Genomic DNA, 12,025 nt, shown 5'->3' with positions numbered 1-12,025 from the left:
GTTGTATTGATTCTTAAACTTAATTTAAAGATGGTGCATAAAATGCAAATGTTTTATGATTTGGGATTTGATTTTTCTTCTATATTTTATTATTTAGTGTTTTCAATTTCACAAAACACAAAATTATGTTACATGGATATTATGACAATATTTAGTATCCATACAATTATAAATTCATTTTCTAATTTGCACTTTAATATTCAATATATTGTGTTTCATTAAATTCCTTATATTTCATTTATGATTAATTTAAAATATTATAATGTAATGTACTGCAAATAAAAAATCACTGTAGTCATATCAATATTATTATATTATTATCTTCGAATTTATTTATATAACACTTTCTTAGAATAGTTCGTATAATTGTGTTTATTAATTATTATTATCTATTGAATCATTTCGTCTAAGTACATCCAATGAACCCTTAAAATCATATTTCCAAAAACCAGATACACCAGAATAGAATTCACGGGATTGAAATGTCTTGATAAAGTTAACAATTCTAACCTTATGTAACAACTTATATTAAGTTGAGTAATAAATATTGAAGTTTGTATGTACACATTATAGGCTATAACCTACCAGTTATGAATCAAGAATTTATTTTGTAGTAGCTCTATTACATGCGATATCATTTACGTTTTATTAAACAAAATTGGCAGCGATTGTATAATAACCTAATTAATTTCTGGCTATATGTTTGTTTCATGAAATTAATAAAACCTTAAGCAAATAAGGGTTAGACTAGACACTAGACGTATGGTTATAAATAATAAATAAGTGAGATGATATTTCGTGACATTATTGACTTTTTTACAAAGACAATTTTTTACATAATGCATTTTTTTTACCTTGACGAATTATTTATACTAAGTACCAGAAACATAATATTACATCAGAACTTTTGTATATTTTTATTTATGAATAAAAATGTATTTTTCTTACTTTAAATGAAAATTTTATAAAGCTATGTAGGACAATCTGTTTGGTCTTGGATAAACTAGACTAAATATAAATCTATTTTATTTTAAAGACCTAGAATTCATTCTGATAACATTGATTTTCATTATATCTGACAACATAAAATTCAAAATCTATATTACAAGTAAAAAAGTTTGACAAAAAATCCTAAATTTTTATTGTTCCTAAACATTTTCTCTCGAACTCGAATATGTATTTAATTTGTATACAGATCCGATTTTAACATCGCCTCATTTAATATATGATGTAATATGCTGAAATTATACATTCTTAAGAATATTTATGGCTTATAAATTTATAAGAATAAATTTCCAAGATTTTAAATCATAAGTATAGGTACTATAATATAACATATCATAATAACAATAGTAAGCAGAAATATACGACGCGATGAATCATTTAAAAGTGATCTTATTTCAACATAGAGTGATTGAATAAGATTCAGTAATTAAATTTTTTCTCAATTGTCTTAAATACTACATAATACAATATACATAATATTCTTAACAACTTTTCATAGTTTAAGTATTTGGATGAAATATACTTTATTGGCACATAACAAACGAGGCATACTACGTCATTTCAAATCAATATGTATAATCATTAATCATAGTTTATTTGCGATTTTAATTGTTCATTATAATGTATGGAATTTTCTGTTTTCATACTCTTAATCTTGTGAAAATATGTATTTTTTATTTCATAGGTATTCTTAGGTTAAATTATATAGGAAAATTCATCAACAATGTCAACTTCCATTTTTATCATTAATTATAAATTCATTTAAAATTTTGATTTCGAAATGTTATAATATACATCACTTTTTCAAATGAGAACCCCATTCCCCCTTCTTTTAATGCAAATTATTTTTTAGATAATTATTGTTTTGAAAATGTTAATATACCTCTTTCAAAATTTGAACGAGTGATTTATCAATAATTTAAATGTCTGTATTAACTAAAGATAATAGTCCCTAAAATATGATTGTAAAAAAAATATTAAATAAATGGAATAACGTAATAACACTAATAACTAATAGATGTTAATCTAGTATTGATTAAACGTGGGCCATTTTTACAAACTATTAATGTTTATGAATTAATACTAATCTATAATATTTTAATATTAACATAGTTACCATATTTTACAAACCGATTATCATGGAAATATTATTCTTAGTACACAAAGTTAAATAACTCTAAAATTACTTGTATGAATTTTACTTTCATACGAGCCAACTATATTAGAAAAAAATATTCTTTAAATATTATACAGTAAAAAAGGGAGGTTTTCGTTCAAAAACAGAATTTTTAATCTCTATATAGGAGTAGTGCCAAAAAAAAATATCAAGAATTGTATAATTTTGTCTTAAAGTATATTAAAAAATTTCAGAAAAAACAATTATTGAACAATTGTTTTTTTTAATTTAAATATATTTCATTTGTTTACAAAATAAAAACAATAAGTAAAGATGATGAAATATGATAAGTTAATACAAAAATATGAATCACACAAAGATGAGTCTATTAATTAACAGAACCTCAGAAAACTTCTTATATTTTTTTGCTATTTGGTAAGTTCTCTCAACCAGTCTCTATTTAGTCGACTGGGAATTGACATAATTTGAGAGAGACTTGTTTTTAATAAAAGGGTTTATAAACTACATATTTGATAAGTAAAAAAAGATTGAGCATACTTGGCCAATCACCCTGTCTAAAAACGGAAATTGATAATTTTTATTATTTTTTATTATGTATTAATGAATGAATAATATTTGCATAGAATATTTGATGTAAAAGTACTTTAATATAAAATTAGGTATGCTATCCAAAATACAATTATTTTTAAGTTATAATTATTATTGAAAAAAAGCGGGTAAGTAGATGTCGCTCTGCTGTTTACAAATGGGTTACTGTAATGGATGGTATTAAATTTGAATTCAATGATATTATATAAATGTATTCAAAAAACGATCCTGAGCGGGGACGGTTTATCAGTCTAGGATATTTTTATTCTATATTAGATCAAATCAGATTTATTATGTACCAAACTCACACAGTTATTTATATTATGTATAATATACAATTTATTATAAAGTATTAATATAAGTAATTAATGAAATAAACTATTATAATTAGAATATAAAGTATACTCTTGAAATTATAAGTACCCACGAATACAATTTTTAAATTATTATAATATAACTAAAACTGTTATTCTTGTCTATTTAATATGTAATTTCATCCAAATTTAAACTTAAAATAACTATAAAAAAAAACTGGTTTGTATAGTTTTTAGATTTTTTTGTCGTAGAATTAACTACTTACGTTGAACTTTGTTTTAAATTTTCCATTTTAACTATAAAAGTTAAAAGTTTTATAAATTTATATATACCACTAAGAATTTGTAAATTTTCAATTGAACAAAATTTGATCTTTAAATGGTTATAAAAAAAAAAAACGTGCTTATGTATTTTTAATATTTTTATAACTGATATTATATCAACGTTTGAGTAATTTTGTATACATTTTCAAGTTTTTTTTACCCAATGTGAATAAAATTTTATTGACACTTATGGAAAAAAAACTAAAAAGATTAAAAATTTCAAATGTCTACAAATAACTTGAAAATTTTTGGAATATTTCGAAAATTTTATCAAGTAAGGATATACCAGTAAACTTATTAAGTATTGATCTAAATAATTCTGTCTCATAAGTAGAAAAATTATATTAAATATCAGAAAATTAAATTTAGTGCAATATATCTTAGTTTTGATGTTACTCCCTTCTCCAAGTGTTTATTGCTATAGGTAGGTATACAATATATTATTATGTTTTGAAATTATTAAACTCAATCCGTAGCAATCGTTATGTTATCATGTGTTTTATGGATATCTTGATAAATTGTATAGATCATAATATAGAATGAATACATAAAAAAATAATAAGTATCAGCCGGTTAATTATACTTTAAATTCCTAACCTTTTTACCACGGTCTGCCACTATTTGAAATGTACATAATTCATGATGAAACATTTAAAAAATATCATAATCATATACCTACATAATTATTAAAATATGATTTGCAGCTAAAAGTAAATCTATTATACACTTATTTTACGTCTCAAAACCAAATTTTGTTATTGGCTCACCCATTTTAAATTTATTTTTCTGGTATAATAATATATTTGTCATATTTTTTTTAAAAATATCACCAGCCGTCCACGAGTGTTCAAAGTTCTACATGATTCTTTCTTTGAACCACATTTGCTAGGAATGTCGGTCGATCGCATCGGCTAAAATGTAGTATCGTAAGCCACGGAAAACCTAGTGGTGGCAGGTGAAACACATATTATTAGTAATATATATATATATATATATATATATATATATACGATATACCTACCTATACGGTATATATGTAGTAGCTGCTGTAAACGTCGTCTGTCGGTGTCGATCGGAAACCGTCGGGTCGTTGGGTTTGCGAGGCCCCATAACCAACGCCGCCGCTCGAACACTATTGTTGGCGAATACGACTACAGTCGATTCGACGTCGCGGCAACAGGCTCAATCGCATCCAGCGTGGAGCACTCGGATCATTTTTTCACCCACTGTCGATGTCACATACAGTTCGCGTCGTGATTTTCCGTTTTTGATTTTCCCGTGTCGTGTGCGCGTGACCAGTTTGAGAGCAATCTCCGGTCTGTATTGTGGTGCGTTTAATTGATGTATTATTATTGTGATTATAATTTTATATTCATTTGTTTTTTTTTTTATGTTGGGTGGGTTTAGTTGGCGTCTTTCCAAATGTCCGAGCTCGGCTTTAATTTTAGATCCGGTGATAAGGAGGAGGAGTAGTAGAAGCAAGGCGTAATATTTTGTCACCTGTTGTAATTATATTCGTTTATATTAATTTTAAAAATTTTCAATAGTTTTCGATGGTATAACCATGCTTTGTTGTAATTTATAATTATATACTCAATCTTATTCGCCATTATTTACTATGTGTTTAATTCGTTTTATTTATTCGAGTCAAAACTCAAAATGTTGGTCTCGGTGTTTTAAAAATATAAAACATTTTACCTTTGCCGTGATAAATAGACATTTCAACGGACCGTTGAAAAAACTAATTACAATGTATCTTTTTTTTGAGACGTGGGTAAACCTTTTTTTCATTTCCTCCATTAATCCGTTATACAACACAATACGGTGGCCTTTAAAAATGTAGTCGTGTTTTCGGTTTCAAGTTCTTTGTGAAGTTATTGCTTTGCTCTTTTTTTTTGTTGGAATATTTGATGTGTATGACTTAGGGTAAAGTAAATAAAATAAAAATTAAATAATCGAAATTTGAGAAAAAAAGCCATATTTTTTATAGCTATATGTTTATAATGATATACTTTCATTTTTTGTTTCATCTCAAAGTGGCATTGTTTTAACCCCAGTGTAAGAAAGAAAAAGTTAATAGACGGTACGCGTTTCTCAAGTATTATAAATTAAAATGATATAATTATACTTAAGATTTAAAATATTTGAACATACTGTTTTATATTTTTATATTGAGAATATTATTTCTGAGTTTTTTTTTTTTACGTGAATAAAATTTAAATTGGTTTGCAAATCTCAAATGTAGTTACTGTGAATATTTTGATTATATTATGAATATAATTATGTATTTTTGACCAATTCATGAGCATTATATTTTTATACATATACATAGATAAAGGTTAAAATATACTAAGTACCTAATAATCTTACAACGATATTCAATTTAGATTATCATTATGTAAATTTATTAGTTTTATTGAGAAAAGCCAGACAATTCAAATATTCAATTGATTGGTATTTGGGCATATCGCTTTTTAACTTAGCCTATATTCTGCTAATAGGTAGGTCTAATAAATCTCATAACCAATTAATTTTGTCGCAATCGATCCAACAATTGGAATGGTATATAATTCTGTAAATTTTATTTTTCCGCCAACACAGCAAACACCTGGTGCCTCATTCTTAATTTTGAATACGCATAATTTATCCATTTTTCCAATAACCACGCTTGGATAAAAAATACTGTAATTATAATTATTCCAAATTTTGTCGGAATTGGTACACCGATTGGAATTGTAATACATAAAAGATAAACAGATAGAAATCCATTTTAATATATACAGGGTGATTTTTTTATCGAAGAACACTCATACTCATACACTCATACTTTTTAAATAATGAGTGTTCTTCGATAAAAATATCACCCTGTATATATATATAGATTTGTTTGTCCCATAATTCCTAAATATCTGGACCGATTGTGAATACATTTTTTACGGGGATATATTGGGTGAAAGATAGGCTAAGTTAAAAAGTGACAGGTGTAATTATTATCATTCATAATATTTTTGCTCGATTGTTTCTGAAGCTCATATTGCCATTTTCTCTCGTGCTTGGGGCGTAAAATTACTACTTAGTCTATCTTCTGTCCATAGGTCTAATATATCTCTGGACCACATTTTGTCGCATTCGGCCCAGTCGTTTAGAAATGTATAAAGGACAAACAAACAGACAGAAAGTTCTTTAAGAACTTATTTAAATAACTATGATAATCATATAAACAGTTTACTAAACAAATTTATTTGGTGCGTATATAGTTTGATTGTATTCTAGGCTAGGATAAACTCAGTATATTACTTACGATAATTAATAATGCTATGATTATTTTTTTTTATTACACTGTGATAACATTTAATAGGTATTTCTAAATTGAAAGCTTGTTTGAACTTATTTAAACATAACAAATCGTCACCTAGGTAATTTATCACTAACCGAATTTTACATTCAAAAAATAATTTTACTAATTTTATCAATTAACACATTATTTACATATCCAAGAATTTTTAGTAAAAAATTGATTTAAAAAAAAAAATCATTTTTCTAAAGTGCTTTTATAGCGTATGAATTTATTAATAATAAAATTAAATTGAAAACGTCGCAATAGTTATTATTTAATAATCATCGAATCGTCTTGCCTTTAATACGTTTTTTTTAAAACCCAGTTTCGCTTGGATAATTTGCATTTTTCTACAAATCATTTTTTATTCATACATACATAACATTCAACTGTTATGATTTGATATACATTCATATAAGTAATAATAAAAATGAGTTAACATTTCTAAATTTCATAACATTAATATAATATGTTGATTTAGTTATCTAGGATGTTAGATTACATTTGATTTGTCATGTTCTTGTAACAATTAATACTAATAAGACAACACTATTAAATTATGTCCAAATTGAATTTTAATCTAAACTAAAAATAGTCTGTTGTAAATTTTCAATTAAATTTAAAATAAATTTTAATTGAGATATTTGTTTTAATAAGCTATTCTGATTATTATAATCTTACTTAGGTCAACATTAAGTTCATTATATTCTGAAATATTTTTCAGAAGTCACTCGATAAAAACCTTCAAATAAAACTGTAATCAAATTGAATAAATAAAAATGTTGCTTTGAATGAAACATTTTCAATTGACCGGAGAAAGAATTTTTCTATTTTCATTTTACTCCCGATGATCAATGAAAAATTACAGTGATCTACTGGAGTGTACATTTATTTAATTGAAAGTCTGAATGGATAAATTTATTTTCGGTGTTTTCAAAGTTATGTGATTTATTTTTATTAAATGATCCTCTAAAAAAATTTTTTTGTTCAAATTATTATATATTACTTTCATTTTAAAATAATTTTCTATAGATTTCAATATTTTTTGATTTATTTAAATTATTTTACATTTTATATTAGGTAATAATATGTGGTTAATTATTAACGTCTACCTTTAATTTACTTAAATAAACTATTTTTGAATGATTTGTTTCATACATTTAGTTATACACTGCATAATGATTAAGAACGTGTTATATAGAAACTTATTTATACATTTTTGTATGGCATAGTTTAATTTTTATCGATTGTGGAATTATGTTTTAACAAGGCTTTATTTATAAACTTTTTGTAAAATGAGCTATTCAAATAGATTTTTTATATTCTTAAGAATTTTAATGAGTGAAATTTATAACAAACCATTTTAAACGAAACTATATGGTAACTTGGACAATTTTATTTCAAAAGAACTTAATTGCTCAATAATATTATATTTAAGCAAAATAGGTAATTTGAAAAAAATAATATATATATATATATATATATATATACTTTTAACTAACTGCGTTGTAAATTTTTATAAAATACAGAAATAGTTTGATGATTGTTGGTAGGTTCCGGGCATTATTTAATAATATTCAGAAGAATCAAATTCTATTAAAAAAATTTATCAAACAATTACTTACCCATAAATTATTAATGTTTAAATACTATTCTATAAATAACATGAGTAGCTTTTGGATTTTAGGGATATGGGATACATTATCTGTTATCTACACAAACTATTTGGTTCATATTTTTTTTCTAAATATAAAGATTTATCATTTTAACAAACGTATATCAATATCTTTTCTGACTAGAACTATGGCTATCAAAGGGCGTTGAAATTTATTTTCCTCTTCTATAGTTTTTTTTTTTTTTTTTGTGCAAGTTAAGTTCTTTTAATTTGTTGAACAATCATGTTCAGGATGTCTTAAGAAATAATAATCAAACGAACTACATGTAAGACGCTTTATAGATTTTGATTAAATTAATTTTAAATGAAAATGCAATGTTATAGATCCATAATTAATAATTATTTTATACTTTTAATAACATGATATTCTGATAAAATTATGAATATAATATTATTAAATGAAAATTATTTTAAAACATTTTTAATTCGATAAAGCTATCATTAAAAGTTTTTTTTACTAAATTCACACTTAGTTTCACACATTTACTTGTATGGAATAAAAACATAAATAATATCATTGTTATGACCAAAGTAGTTTTTATACTAATGATTATTTAGTTCATTGATTCGTGTAGTTATAAAGTTAAACGTTGGAAAAAAATGCATCGAAAGTTAAAATTTTTATTTTATGGTGTCCGTTAAAAATCTTTATTTTAATACATTAATTATACTACTGTTTGGCGTAGTCTTTTTATTTTATCGTATGGTGTATAAAAATAGCCGTACCGTAAGTGTTTAACATAAAATATTGTACATATGGATATATTTCTAATTTTCTATTATTATTATTATTATTTTTTTCTTTTATTGCGCAAAATCGTAACGTGTTTTATCTATTGCTTGAAAACTTAGTTTCCGTGTGTAGCATGACCCTCGTGGTATAAATTAAAAACGCCCTCTGAGTTATTTATGCTTTTGTTCAGTGATATCTCCGCTTCAAATTGATTTTCCGATAATAATCTATCCGGGCACCCGACACGTAAACTTCTGTTCAAAAGTGTGTACACGGGTAATTGGTTCGTTGCTTTGTAGGAACAGTAACCTCCGAGAGACGAAAAATACCCACCGGGCCCTTTGAATTTGCAATTCAAATGACCCCCCCCCATACCATGCCATCAGCCATATTCGCTACCGTTTTACTTTGCAGATTTGTCGAGCCACACATCGTTTCGGCATGGGGATTTGCTCTTCAACATTTTGCCCTTTACGGCCAACGTGCTCAGTTCATCCTACAGAGCTAGGGATTACTTTGGGATTCTTAACATTGCCGCCAGCAAATCCTGGATTTCAATATCATATATTATAACTGTGGTAGATTCTGTACAAATATGACAAAAGAGTAGCATAGAAGGACCTATATCGTGGAATACGGTACGGTATGAAATCGTACGATTTTAAATACGAATACAATTTGTAGAATTATTTCACCACGGCCGTTCACATAAATGTTTCGCAATCGAAATGCATGTTTTTGTATAGTGCAAACGATGTGTATCTTTTTAGGTACCCTTTCTGCGGTTGAAGTAGTTATCGAGTCTGTTACTTAACTTACCAAAAATAATTCAGAAACATTATAAAAATTAAGCATTTTGTAATTAAAAAAATAAACATAGTGTACCACAAGGAATTGCCCATTGCGATATCTCACAAAATAATGAAGGTATCAAAATTCTAGTTTTGTTATGAGATTCATAGGTATAAGAATTACAATTATTCATTTTTAAATTAATTTTAATGTTTTGGTAAAAATGTTTAAAAATCTATTTTTTTATTTAATTATTTCCAAAAATATTAAAGATAGCCATTTTGTAGTTTATTTTTCTGAAAATATTGACGTTTCAAAATTGTATTTTTATTAATTTCCTGATTTTTAATATTTTTCTAGATTTGAAGAAATAAAATATGATTATAATTAAGCACACTGAAGTCGTTCGGCACGGCGCGACGTTTCACATGGTTTGATAACACTACGGTGTTAAATAATTCGCAATTTTTCTCGAAACTAAAAAAAAAATCAAAAATCAGGAAATTAATAAAAATAAAATATTAAAATGTCAATATTTTCAGAAAAATAAAATCCACATAATGGCTCTCTTTATTTATTTTTTTATTTTTTTTTTTTTTTTGAAAATAATTAAATGAAAAAATATATTTTTGAAATTTTGTACCAAAACATTAAAATAAATTTAAAATTGAAATAATTCTAGTCCTTATCCCTGTGACTCTCATAACAAAACTAGAATTTTGATATCTCCATTATTTCCTGAGACATCGCATTGGAAAAATCCTCGCGGGACACCCTGTATACTTTGTCTACCACATTTGAATCTTATATGTATCATTAGAAGTATTTACTAAATGTATATAGCTTAAATACTGACGTTAAAAGTTTAATTACAGTGAGACGAAAAACAGGCTCTTTCATATTCGTTTGTAAAGTTGTATAACTTAATGATTAAGCAACGCTAATTAAATTCTAAGAAGATAAAAACATGCCTTGAGATATAAAAAAAAAACGTAAGAAGAAAAAAGATAATATTTAAAATTATCATCTAAAAATGCAAAAAAGCAGGATTTTTTAAATTATATGTAAATACCTACTATTTTAAATGATTACAAGCAATACTAAACATAACATTTTATCAGACATCATATTTACAAATATATTCTATTCTTTTGATACCAATCACTCCAGTAATTTAAAAAAATGTTCATATTTTTTTTTCGTCATCAACCATTCAACGTCGAACCATTAGTTTCTCATTTGTAAATAGTTAAGTCGTGTACTAGCGATTTACATAGTATAACCGATCAATAATACATATTATATATCCAGTGTCACTGTGTTCCATTTGTATACATTTTAAATACTTATAAATGAGAAACAAATTGTTTGATATTCGAAATGAGTAATACGTTGCACACATTTTCAGTAAAATATAAGATTTTCTTCATTTTCAGAATTCAAATTTATTATTATTTTTACAATTCCAATGAAAAACCACATCGTAATAGTTCATTAATTTAAATATATTTATCAAACTTTTTATTTTTTGCATACATATATTATTCACGTATGCGTTTTGTACACACTTAATTTTTTGTAAATTAATAACAGTACATATCTGAATTAAAATTATAAAATATGATAAATATTGAACACAAGAATGTAATCATTAATTAATAATTAAATTCAAATCGGTAAAGTATGTGATAGCATTTAACAGTCAACGATGGTATCTCATTCCATTCCACATGTTCGATTTGTACAGAGTAATTATTTATGAGCCAAGTCAAGTCATCTGTATAAAACAAAATGAAACATTTCGTAAATAAACTCTTAATTATTAAGTGACAAACATACCTCGAATGCCATGTGTAGTAGGAAACTATAGCCAAGCACATTTTTCATTAGACTCTGTTTCTGTAAGACATATTATCATGCCACTAAAATATATTTATTCGCGATTGTAATGAGTTTTTGTTTGTTCAATGACCATATACGTGTAACACTGAACAAAAGAACAAAAACCGTGTAATAAACACTTATAAAATATTTATAGCTTTTCGGTTTGCCGATATCTTACCATGTCATAATCGCTATTATCGTTTATTCACTGATAGAACAAACGGTTGAGTATATA

At 25.4% G+C, this 12,025-nt stretch overlaps 1 protein-coding gene across 5 annotated transcripts in view; it reads left to right on the top strand.

The window, feature by feature from the left end:
* Positions 1-12,025, top strand: part of dnc (phosphodiesterase dunce) — a 625,052-nt gene that overhangs the window by 402,800 nt on the left and 210,227 nt on the right. The window contains exon 1 of one of the 5 annotated variants that reach the window (XM_089229245.1): positions 4,562-4,697. The exons of the other annotated variants lie outside the window; for them this stretch is intronic. The gene's annotated coding sequence lies outside the window, so the exon portion shown is untranslated. Of the gene's footprint in view, positions 1-4,561; positions 4,698-12,025 lie in introns of those variants that run through there. 5 annotated transcript variants of the gene reach the window in all.

Source organism: Diuraphis noxia, unplaced genomic scaffold (genome assembly GCF_037042655.1).
Source record: "Diuraphis noxia isolate RWA-SAM2 unplaced genomic scaffold, SU_Dnox_SAM2 contig0005, whole genome shotgun sequence".
NCBI lineage: Eukaryota > Metazoa > Arthropoda > Insecta > Hemiptera > Aphididae > Diuraphis > Diuraphis noxia.
Note: the sequence above shows the minus strand (reverse complement) of the source record. Positions and strands in the feature narration are given on the sequence as shown.